The following is a 12,731-nucleotide window of genomic DNA, read 5'->3' as shown; positions in this document are numbered from 1 at the left end:
CTGTAATTTTTCTTTCTCTGAAAACAAGAGCTTCTTGAATAGCCTGTGCTGTCCATTTTGATGGGCTTTGGTGGGGCCGAGGTGGAAGCTTGGGCTCACACCAAGGAAAAGTCTCTGTGGCTCGCAGAGTCAGAACCAGTATGTGGTTTTCTGCAACTATTGCTTTGCAGCTTAACCCCAGAAAGTACTATTTACTGCTTCTACTGTTATTGGCGGCTCATTTTTACATAGCCTTTATGCCTTGTTGAGCAGTTAAAGGAAACATTTTTTTATTCTCTTAACTGGCCTCCAATGGAAGGTGCTTTTGAGAGTCCACCTTTCTGCATAGGCTTGTAAGGCACTTGGTGAGGTATTCTTCCTTACATACAGCACATTACTGAATTGCAGCAGCACTTCTCAGTTCCTGAGCCTGGGGACATGTTTTCTTGGGATGAAACCCAAGTGCACACTAACCTCTGCAGGAGAAAACCAGGCCCAGTGAGAGCTGCAGCGTACACCACGATCCCCCAGGTCCACCAGACTCTGATACATATCTCATCAGGTAATGTAGATGCAGCCATAGTAACTGGCATTTGCATTAATTATAATGCATTAATGATTAGGCTCCAGAGACTCACAAATAGTTAAGCTTTTTGATATATGGGAGGCTTTACAGTGTTAAGAGCCTTTATTAGGGCTCAAATACAGTTTTTATGATATTCTAGTTGGGAAGTTCGTGTTGTTCTTAGATGACTCAGGTGCTCAGACTTTTCCTTCTCAGTCTTGGTAAAGTTAGGAATTAGCAGCTTGGCCAGTGCTCAGTCACATGAATTTCTGTGCAACACAACAGCTGGTGCAAATGGGTTCCTGCAAAATCTTCAGCAAGATGTGCTTGTGTGTGTCTCCCTCCCCAGGGCCAACAGGACAAGGGCAATTCACAGCCACGCATTGTCCAAGGAGACTCTGAGATGCTCTCTGCTCTGCTGTGGTCCATGTGCAGATGAAATAGCATCCTGGCTGACACTTTGAGTCATATTGGAGTTCAGATTGCACTCTCACATCCGAGGTTGTGCTAGGGGTTGTGGGCAAGGACCAGACTCTGCCTCCTCCCCACGGGAATTTCAGGCAAACATGTCCTTTGCGGACATACCATGTCCTGTGGCTTGGGCCTGCCTCTGGAAGCAACACTGTAACTTGAAACCTTTCTTCTCATCTGGCTGCTTATGGTGTCACATTCATGAAATCATGAGAACTGCCAGGCCCTCTGCAATGTAGGCACCATCAAAAGTCTTCTGTTTGTTTTCCTATTTGCAGCAAAGCACAGTTCTAAACCTTTTTCAGTTACTCGCAGGTTTACAGAGAGTTTAAACTCTATTGTGGGTTTTACTGCTTCATTATCTTCTTAGATACTTGCTTAATTCTTCTGATGGCTAGAACCATATGCTGTGTGGTAGTTAGTGAGACAGGGAGTCTGAAAGAGGTTAAAAGTGCATGTTAAAAATAGTTTTTCACAGGTCTCATTGGGAAAAATGCTATTGAAATTTTGTTGGCCATTTGGGCTTTTTACGTGTAGTTCTGCTTAAAACGCCTTCAAGGAAGCGATTTGAGGATGAAATTTTAGGTCATGAAAGATGGTAAGGCTGAGAACTCTGAAAAAATATAAACTTTCTTTTTTTAAGAGAACAGCACAGCCCTTGCACCAGGCTGGTGGCAATACACGTTTCCTCCCGCTGCTCCCATCGAGGTACTGAATTTGAAGGAGCTACACACTGTTCAGAGGGCATCATGCCATGAGTTGGTCAAGCCCTCTCCTCCGTGGTAAGCATACAAGAAAGGGCACTGGAGAGGGCTGGTCAGGCAGGACTAGACTGCGGGATCAAGTTGTTTGGTGGCCTGAACTGCCAGGTTTGTTTGGAGGAGGCAGTGGCAAAGTCCTTGAACAAGTTCTGCTCCTGCAGTTTCTCAAGCTTGGCCTAGGGTAGGTCTTCTGGCCGTTCCCATGTATCGCTTGTACGTGACAGGCAAAGGTACATGCCAGGAAGGCTGAACTCTGCCACCGACATTTGATCATTGTGCTGTTGGTGACGTTAAAAATAATCAGCTGCAGTCTCAGCTGTCTGGGTTAAATATTTTAAATTTTATTGTGAGTGGGTCGACTTGGAGTATTTGGACACCAGGCTCTCCACACTGAAGGAGCTGAACTTCCCTCTCCACTTCTCCCCCTTTCTTAACTTACTTTTTGGCAGTAGTTTGCAGAAAACACATCTGCTACCCTTAGCAACTAAAGGCACCTTCATTTTCAGATAGAGTCTGTGTAAATACCAAACAAAACATATATTATAGGCACTTGGCTTGGACATAGTATTAAAATCTACCGCCTAAGCTACCTTTTTCTCCTCTGGTTTATGCAGACATAAGGGCATTTCTGCAGCTATGTACGACTTTCTGTCTACATATTTTCATACCTAATTGAGGTCTAGTGGCCACCATCCTGCTGCCCCTGCCTCTAAGGGCATAGCCTGCAAAATGGAATCTGGAGTGAGCACTTCTGCTGTTCATTTGCCAAAGAAACAGAAGGAATAGACCTCATTTCACCTTAACCTTAGTGGAGTTGTGTTGGGCACTGAGTGTGCTTCCCCCTTCAGCAAACGTGATGGGCACACTGAGCAAATAATTGCCATGAGTTGCTTGCTTCATAGATTTTTGTCCTTCCTCTCCTTCGGGTTTTGGTCTGCCCATAAGCAAGCTGGGATTTTATCAGGTGACCCCAGCATCCCTCTGAAGGATTCTTTGTCTGCAGAGCTGCTGGGCGCCCGGCTGGCTGGCTGGAGACAGAGGTTACGTGGTATGTTTCTGTCCTTTGAGTGGACTTCTAGAATCCTTTTTCTGGGATAAATATTTGGGTTTGCAGTTTTGAAAATTGCTTACCACAAATATTTGCCTAAAATTTGCTGGTGCAGAGAATGTTTCTTCAGTAAACACATTTGCCAGCATGTTTTCAGTCAGTAAACACCACAGAGGTGTGAACACAGTCGAAGGGAATTAATTTTTAATATAAAATAATTTGGAGAAGGCTGGAATCAGCTTTTTGTCTTGTATTTTGGGGAATGCTCTCCAGTCCAAACCAGGATGCGCTCAGTGCAAGCCTGTACCTTTTGGAAGTGGGGTGAAAAGAGGAGCGTGCTTTTAGAGTGTGAGATGCAGCGATGTATGCCCCAGTTTGGAGGGAGCTGGTGGCATACCCGTGCACGGTATGAACCAGCTGATTTAACTCGGCCGGGTATGAATGATGAATCGTTGCACTGTGAGGGTCCTCACAGCAGTTCTTGTGGCAAGCCTTTATTGAGGGGTGAATGGGGGGTGGGAAATGGAAGCTCTTGCTGTACCGAGCCCTGGTGGAGATGGTGCTCAGTGGGGTCGAACACTGAACTACTGGTGGGACTCAACCTTTTCCTGCAGTGATGTGGCCCAGGAAAGTCAGGCAGGCTGAGGAATGGGAGGCCTGGTCTCCTTCCTGGTGGGGTGGCAGCCCCTGGCCAGGCTAGGGAGAGCAACTGCTTGTGTTTCGGGCTGCCTCCTTGGTGTCCTTCCCCTGCACCTTGAAGTCCTCTCCCATTTGGTGGCAGGGAACCTTATCCTATGAATGGTTTTTCATTGCAGGTTCTCCTGCCCTCCTTGGTGGGAGAAGTGCTGTACTGCTGTTGGTTCTCCAAGATGGTTCAACTTTGGGAAGATACAACAGACTGTGGTGATGTCTGCTCCCTGACTCCATCTTTCAAGCTGGTCAGCCCGTGGCGGGGCAGACCGGCTTGCTGTGCCCTATCATGGGGGCTTCGCCTGGCCTGGGACTGGTGAGAGGAGATTTTGCCCAGGGTGCTGGTGTGTGCAGTGTCAGCAGGCTGTACCAAGGACGTGGCTTGATTATTATGGATTCCCACTCCATTTTTAAAGCTAATTTGCAAGCTCTAGAGAAGCTATGGCTTGGCAGAAGGGAGATGTCATTATTCTTATTAGCACCAGTAGTTTTAGAACAAATCCTCTGTCCTCACTCCCCCTGAGAGTTTGCTGATTTTCAATCAAGAAATGTTGTGACCCAAGTTGGGCAAAATATTTATTTCTGGGTAGGGGAACATCCTCTCTGAATGACATGGCCAGGAACATGAGCAAGAAATCTTGTTTTCATTCCAGGGCTCTCTGAGGCTTGTCAGGGCTGCTGAAGGTAATCAAAACCCCGTTTTATTAAAGATCCTTTTCTTCATCACTATGTTGTCCACTGGCAAATTGGGAGGCTCAGTCACTGGTGCCAGAGCAGACTGAGGGCTCATAGAGAAGCTAATTGTATTTTGCCTTTTTTTTTTTTTTTCTTCTTTCATTGCAGAAAGACAGAATAGTTGTGAATAAATTGGGAAAAGGGAGGGTGAGGAGAAATGAGAGTTCATTAATATTCATATTTAGCCACAAGTACACAGAAAAGGTGACAAGGAGCTGGCTCCCTGGAAACCTATGCACCTTGGCAGTAGATGGAAAATTGCATTTAATTATAGCTACCTTTAGCTCGGCACCTAATGAGCATGTTTGAAACCATGCAGGGTTGCCGTATACTAGAAGAAGATCCAAGACTCAAATAGAAAATGAAAACCTTCCCTCTTTCTTCCATGCTCTGCTGAATTCAAAACAATTCTGCCAGGGCCCAGGGGACCAAGTGGACTTTTATTTTTATTCTTGATTTCCCAGTGATTATCAGAGAAATCCACCCGGGGGGTGGGAGAGAAGAATCAAATAAGATGGTCAGTAGAGGGGAACAAGAACAATTTTAATGGGGAGTAAAAGAATGGAGACTTATTCCATTCTCACTTTGCCTAGTGAGCACTGCTAGGGTCTTGAGGTCTCTTCCCCCCCTGCCCCCACCCCTCATTTCCCACAGATTTATCTATTCTTTGATAGCTTTTCGTGGTTCTTTTCTTCTTTATTTTATTTTTGGGGAGACTGCTATCTGTGGATTTTACTACCTTGTAGCTAGGGAAGAGAGAAGCCAAGGAGATTTTTCACACACATTTCTTAGGGTTGCTTTAGCATGTTGGTTCCCACAGCAACTTTAAAACAGTAGAGCCAAATCCTTCTCTGCAGCACAGAAGTACAGGCAGAGATTGAAGCTAGTGGAGATGCTCCATATTAATTTATGTGAGTTTAGGGGAAAGCAGAATGTGGCCTATACTTGGCCTTTCACTTAATAAACTTTGCCTTACTGAAATATGTCTTGAACAAAACATTTGAAGCTGCTTTTAACCTTACAGCAAGGATCTGATGTTTGTAGCACAAGCCCAGTGGAAATTACTTCATTTTGGTGGCCAAGGTAGGAAAGTGAGTATCCTGAATTATCCCTTATATTTTTAACACATGCTGAAATTTGGCTTTTCTCACACAGTCCAGCCATGACCTGTAGACAATAACCTAACAGAGGATTGCATTTATCTTTAGGGGGAAGCTTCTTCCAATGTGACCAAACCTTAGAAGATTTGGCAAGTGAAATGCTGTGTTGACACAAGGGCATGTTGCAGCTCTGCAGTTACTGGGCTGTTTCTCAACCTCATTGCTGCTGAGGGCAGACGGAGGAAGTTTGACAGTCAGTGATGCTGCCAGTTCGTTTATGCCCTGACCTGCGAAAACCTGGTCAGCTGTGGCTTGTCCTGTGAGGTGTGCCCAGTTTGCAGTGCAGGGGGAAGGAGCTGCTGAGGAAGAGCCACATGTGCAGCTGGGAGCCTGGAGGAGAACCGACGCAGGCTGGCAGGATGGAGGGCAGCTGGCTGGGCACCAAGCTATGAAATGATGGTCACAACCTGCCCCTGAATCTCTCAACTTTAGGCCAGTTGTTTCTCAGCTTCTACTTTTTTTTTGAGAAAGCATCACACTTGCTTCTTTGCCGGCTCTGTCCCCAGGGGAATTTGGTAAACCTTGGGAGAAACAGCAAATCATACAGGTTTCTATTTGGTCTCTCTCCTCTTTGGGTCTTTGTTTGGAGAGACGTTGCTAACAGTTCATGTTGCTTAAATATCCCTGTGCTCCTAGCAGACAGATAACACTGGCACTTGAGAGATTCTTGAGATAAATCTCTTATGGACACACAACAATTACTGCACCACATGTTTTCTCCCTCCTGCTTCTTTGGCATGCATTTAGTGATTTGTTGGTTTGCAGGAACTACTCTCAGCTTCAGAACCCATCCATGTCTTTTATTTCTTATTTCTTTACCCGGAGATGTTTTCTTCTGCTCCTGCTCTTTTTGGATTCATATTGCTTTACTAGCAACATTACAGTCTATTTTGGGTTATTTAGAACAGGACAGATAGAAAGCCACAAATATTATTCCCTGGCAAATAAGCAAGCCTAGATATGCCTCAAACATATTTTAAAACATTTTAAACCTTTGTTCACAGGCAATTTATGTAGCTGACTAGTGGGTAAACACAAATCCCTAAATCCTTCTTTATTTTGATCAGCGTTACTTTGTCTTTCTCCTGCTTTTCTTGTCAGCTTATTTCTAAAGGGCAGTAGGTACCAACATGCTTTCAAAAATCCTGTTATTTTGCTGTTTTAGACACCTGCATGCCACAGCAAAATTCTACCTCAGTTGTCACTTATTTTTTGAATGCAAATAATCTTTAATTATGATCAAGAAACCGTCTATGCATGTCTGTCTTTAAAGGCACGATAGATACCTATGGTTGGATGCTGCTGCTGCTGTGCTATCTTCTCTTTATTAGAGTCCAGCCCCTTACTAAGCTGTCAGCCAAGCAGAGGAGATGCAGAGTGACAGGCATTTCTGAGTAGACTTCAGGATGTGCCAGAGCTCCAAAGTTAGTCATGAGGTGTGACAGACATCCACAATTTTTTACTCACATGTGGAGCTTGAAAAGCTGCAAGATGCCTTTCTTTGGGAGAAATAGCTGCTATCTGGAGAGCTGTGGTCCTTGTCTGTGGGTCCTGCCTGTTGGTGCTGCAGGGAAGGAGATACTGTTGTGCAGGCTGGAAATGGTACAGCCCAGTTAGGAGAGAGTTATGGGAAAATTTGGCTTCTCGGTCGTTCATGTGTAACCGTCATGGCCATTGTGATACCTTGCGATGCATAGTGTGCATCGCTTCAGTTTACTTGGAGAATGAGAAGGAATGTCCTTTGCCCACTATCTGGCTTGCCAGTATATGTGATCTGAGGAAGTGTGGGGAAAGGGAAAAATACAGAGTCTGCACAAATATAAGGTGTTATTTTTCCCAATCTTTTTGTTTAAAACTGTAAGAAAAATTAGAATGATGAATTAGATGAAGCAATTGAACCAGAAGAAAAATTATTTCAATTCTGAAGGGCTGTCATTGCACTTTAGTACAGGCACCTAGGGAACCTGCGTGCTTCCTACATTGTCTTGTCCCACCAGATCTTCCTTCAGGAAACCTCCCTTGAAGAGCTGAGATGCTGTCAGATGGGGGTCCTTTGCCTTGCTATGCCGTGGCAAATCTTGCCTGCTCCTTGGGGAAAAGGTGGTCAATGAGTTAGCGCATCTCTTGAGGCACTTTGGCAATATTTCCAGTCAAAACATTTTGATTTTCAATGAAATATGTGTCAGAAATATTTTGTCTTTTTGGCTTTCAGTGAGGTATGTGGCAAAAATATTTCAGTTTTTGAATTTTTTTTTTCCCCCTTGAAGAAAGACCAATTTTATGGGGGAAGAAATAGGCTTAGCTTTATTGGTGATACTATTTTCTGTCAAGACACCAGTTCATCTTAATGGGAAAATTCTAATCAAACATAGAAAAAAAGTACTTTTCTAGGCAGCAATTCTGTCACCTGTTGAGAAGAGATTTGGGATCTAGGGTGGTTTCCTTCTGGTTTTGAGCCTAAAAGCTTATGTTTTCAAACTCCTCAAGTCAGCCTCATGCTGTGCAGGCATGTACAGCTGGAGCATTATGAAAAAGAAATAAAAAGAGATTTCTAATAGAATAGCCAGAGTTGGCAAAAGTGGCTTCACCTGCTCTGCTGAGAGGTTCGTGAAGCAGTGGTCCCCTGTGGCAACTGGCACGTGCCCATTCTTGCTGTCATCGGTACAACTTCCGTGTGTTTCCTTTCAAATAAGATTCCTTTGTGTCAGCTATATCTTTATCAATCAAGGCTGCATGACAAAGCCCTAACACTGAGATGTTAAAGTAAATTTAGATTGTGGCTACTACTGATACCCACTGACCGATCCTTAACCATTGTGTAAGAGCCTGTAGGAGGATGCAGGGACGTGTCCCTGCAACAGCAGAAACCGAGTATCAGATTGCATCAGGCATGAGAATAACTGTACGTACAGAATGTATTCAACCCTCAGGCATATATCCATATGTTTGGATGCTGGTGGGTGTTTTTTAAAGTTACTGTTTTAAAGATATCCACACAGGTGGCTAACAAGCATTTGTTAGATGGCACAGCACGAATGCTGAAGCAATCTGACCACTTGTGGGTGAGGAATAGAAGGAGAAGCAGTGCTGGATGTCCAAGCTTTTCTGGATAATGGCTATTTGCCTTAAGAAGAAAAGGACTAGTTTTTCCCAGTTAGCTTTGAGGGAAGTGCACAGGGCTGTGTGGAGGCTGACAGCAGGCTCTTGTTTCAGAGAGAACAAAAACCCCATTGGGTAGAGGCACTTTTGAAAAACAACCCCAATTTTGATGATGTGATTTTTTGCTTTACAAACCATATTTCATGCCTGGGTGCAAAGTGTTACCTACTCAGTCATTCAAAGGAAATAAAAAAAAAAAAAAAAGGCGTAAGGTGTGGGGAGAAGGGAGCTTTTTTGTTTTGGGGTTTTTTTTTTTGGATAATGGAAATTTATGTTGAGGACAGAGTGTGCCATTGTAGAGCAACTCTGTGATGAGCAGCAGGACAAAGTTGCACAGCCCCAGAGGCTGGACAGTTGGTTTGCAAAGGCCACAGGCTCACCAGAGAGGCACAGTCCTGCACCACTTCCTTATGGGATGACAAGAACTTTCCACTGCAGCCAACCAGCTTCTCCGTGTTTCGTTTCCTCCTTCTTTTTCAGAGTCACAGGAGCATTCTCTCCAGGAGGACTGGTTCATTGTACAGGCAGTCACTTAGGGGACAGCAGATGTTGCTGGTGCATGTTCAGAAGCAACTTTACTGAAAGGGTATTGAAGCCAGTTTCAATCTACAGCCTTCTCTAGGTCTAAGTTTGGTCAATGCAGAGAGAGTGATAAACACCAAATGAAGGTAGGTGACTAATTGTAAAGGAGATTTCCCAGGGACAAATCGCTCTGAGGAACCTTTCCTTCTAAAGCAGTAAAGGTATACACGGAGGTGAAGAAGACCCATCCTTTATTTCTGGACAGTTGCTGAGAATAAAAGGACTGTCAGCAAAAACCCCTAATTACTTTCCCACCAGGCCCCTGGTCCAAATGCTGCTGAAGCCATGTAGAAAACAGAATTTCTTCAGACCAGCCCACAACTTCTCCATCATGTCTCCAGCAAGTACGCTCTCATGACAACTTTTTGTTGCATCTACAAGATTTGTGCCAGTGTTCACTGAGGAAAACAATCCTAACGTAGGTTTGCTGGCTCATTAGCTGTGAGTCTGTAAGGGCATGAATGACGTATGAGAGAAGTTAATTAAAAGAACTATTGCTGTGAGGAGAGAATGAATACTGGTGGTCATACAGGGTGGGAGTGGGACTTGGGTAATACTTGTATTGAGCTATAACTGGGATATATAGATGCCTGAGCCAAGTATTAGCAGCAGAACCGCCCATATGCTGAGGGAGTTTTCAGCTGGTGAAGCCGGGAAAACAGAACAGGACCAAGACTTTGACTCAAAACGTCAACACGAATCCCTCACCAAGCTGACCTGCACCAAGCACATCTGTGCATTGTGAAGGGAGAGCTGTACAGACCATAATATTTTAACCTGAAGGTATTTGGAAGCTGGTCTGGCCAGCATTCGGCTGTAAAGACAGCGATTGTCTATCACAATTTGCTTCAAATATAATTGAAACTCAAGGAAAATTAGTGCAGCTAGGCTGATACTATCAAAATGACTGCAAGAAGGTTAAAAATACAGTAAAAAAACCCCAAAACAACAGCTGGCTTTGTGTTGAAAAGCTGTGGTGCTCCATGTGAAATCTTGGAAATGACTGAAAGATGCTCTGGGTCCTTCGTCCGCCAACTCTCACGGCTGCCATATGGGTGGCTTCTGCGTGGGCTGTGCAAGGCAGAGCTGGTGCCCCTTGGGGGAACTTGCTATTTCCAAGTTTATGACCTCATACTATCGAGCTGTAGTGTATGTGGGTGGTCTTTAATAATGATTACTGAAACAACACCTTATGCAGGCACGCACACGTTTACCTGTGCACATCATGGACTGTGCATCATTTTTCCATCCTGTGTTTTTCGTTTTTTTGGGAACACCTTCCCTTGGGGGATCTGACTCATTCTATTCTTTTGCCATCTCTGAGTGATATTTATGCTGCGTTACGTTGAGAAGCCCCTTAAATCTTCACATGCACCCTCACACATGCATGCAGACAGTCCGGCATTATCAAACTCCATGGTGAGGATGTTCGCATTTCTTCTCATTAGCGATGTGCAATGTAAAAGGCTTGCCTTGAGTTTCTTGAAGACAGCAGTAATGAAGCTCTGAAGAAATAGTCAGGGGACTGGAGCTAATTAAAATGCAGCAGGGTGTAGAAGTAAAGGTAGGAGCAGCTCGCTATGCCATGTCTCTGGCAATCAGCAGTCCCTAGTTTACCCACACTAATTGACAGGAGACGCAGTGCTACTGAGTGTGCACACAGCCAGCGTTAATGGAGTCAGCACACGCTGCTCTTCCTGCCTGACTTGTCTCATTATCGACCTTGAACTGGCAAAGGTCAGCTGATGGTGCTGCTTTCATCAAGATGACAGGTGTCTGAAGATCTTCTCTTTGTAGTATAATAATTTGGCAGTTGTCTTATCCTGTACGTGAATTAGTGATCTGATCCCGAAGAGATGACGGATAAAAGAGACTGGCTTACTGTGGTGAGGAGCTGGGCTGTTGGGCGTTTAAAAAAATAACAGGTACCAAAAGTGCTGGAGAAAGGAAACAAAACTATATTGCATATTTCCCCTTGGAGAAAATAGTGCCTGAAGAAGCAAATAGGCAAATTTTCACAAGTAGAAATGCAGTCAGCCCACTGTTAAAAATCAGTAGCTTGTTTGAGTTGATTATGAGCACCAGGTGCACCACTGGCACTCGGCAAATATCTAATAATAATAATAACAATAGTCGGGGCACTTGACACCTGCAGTAAGCTGTGAGTGACAGTGTTCTAGGGGAGACGTATCATCCGAAGGCAACGCTGTCTCCAGGAGATGCATCATTATAACATGCTGCACTAGGGCTGCATCTCATGTGCCCTCCTTTTTTTACTCCTCTGTTACAGATGGTCTCAGCAAAGACAGTGGAGACTGACAGAAATACTTCTGCCATCCTCCCCTTCAAATCTGCAAAACCAGCTTTTTCGAGCATTTTTAACAAATTGGCTTTTCCAAGAGACGACCAGCAGCCTCCTGTGTCTTGTGGCTCCTCTGGTTGGAAGTGGAGCTTGCTGGAGCCTGGGCTTGCATCTCCTTTCCTCTCCCATCTTCACTTGTGCAAGGTGTGTGTAAAGATGCTGCATGCTGCCATAGCAGCATTTGGCTGCTTGTTTGTGGGTACAAAATGGAGTAAATCAGGGCCTAGATGGACACCTCCCTAGAGCTGGGAGGTGTCCATATTCCCCAGTAGTGCAGACAGAAGAGAGCTCATTGCTGAAGAGCTGAGGGGAAGTCTTGGTGGCAACTGACTTGGTGGCAGTACTAGGTTGTGTTTTTCTTGCCTAAAATAGGGAGGGAGAAAGTCAGGAGGAGCCTAGATATGCAAAGCAGCACCTGCAAAGGGACTCCTTCAAAGAGGCTCCTGTTCCCTTGTCTCAATGTGGGGGGCTCTGGCACCGCTGGTTGGCCTCTGGGCAGCTCTTGTGCCCAGCCCTGCACTGGCTCCACTGAGGGAAATGGGGGATGCTGGTCCCCAGCCGGCAGTGCCTTTCTTGAGAAAGATGGGGTGGTTGCAACCCTCGCCAGAGCTGGGGAGGGGAGAGCAAACCAAGCACAGCTTCTCTTTGCTTCACCTGCAGTTTCCCAGGATCTTTTTATAATATCCATCTCTGAAAGCAACTGCTCTTTGTTAGTATAATTACCAGAATATTTCTTCATTTATCTGTGATTATAGGAAACTGAAGTATTGTCTGGGGAACAAAATACTCTGTAACTTGAAAACAATTTATAGCAGCTCTCTTTTTAAAGATGTTTGAAAAAAAAAAAAAATGCTGGAGCAAAACATATGTGTGATGCCTGCATGGCTGCAGTCCAGCTATAAAAGTAGAAGAACAGGAGCTTTTTACCAGGGCAAGCCTGAGGTGACTAATAGGATCGTTCTTTAAACAGAAAAATGTTTTTGTTATTGAGCCTTCCCAATCTGACAGGTTTTCTCTGCTGCCTCTGAGGTGACTGCCAAGTGTATGGGATGCTGTTGGTCTCTCATCCTCCCAGTTCTGCACTGGCACTGCAGCACCCCCCAGGCCTTCCCACCACCCTCCTGGCATGCGGAGGGTCTGTTTGCCCTCTGCCTTCAGCACTGCATCCACTCTATTGTGTCAGGATGCACCCTCCTCTGGGGACACAAGAACAAGCCTC

This window comes from Pelecanus crispus, chromosome 2 (genome assembly GCF_030463565.1).
Source record: "Pelecanus crispus isolate bPelCri1 chromosome 2, bPelCri1.pri, whole genome shotgun sequence".
Taxonomy (NCBI): domain Eukaryota; kingdom Metazoa; phylum Chordata; class Aves; order Pelecaniformes; family Pelecanidae; genus Pelecanus; species Pelecanus crispus.
This window is presented reverse-complemented; position numbering follows the sequence as displayed.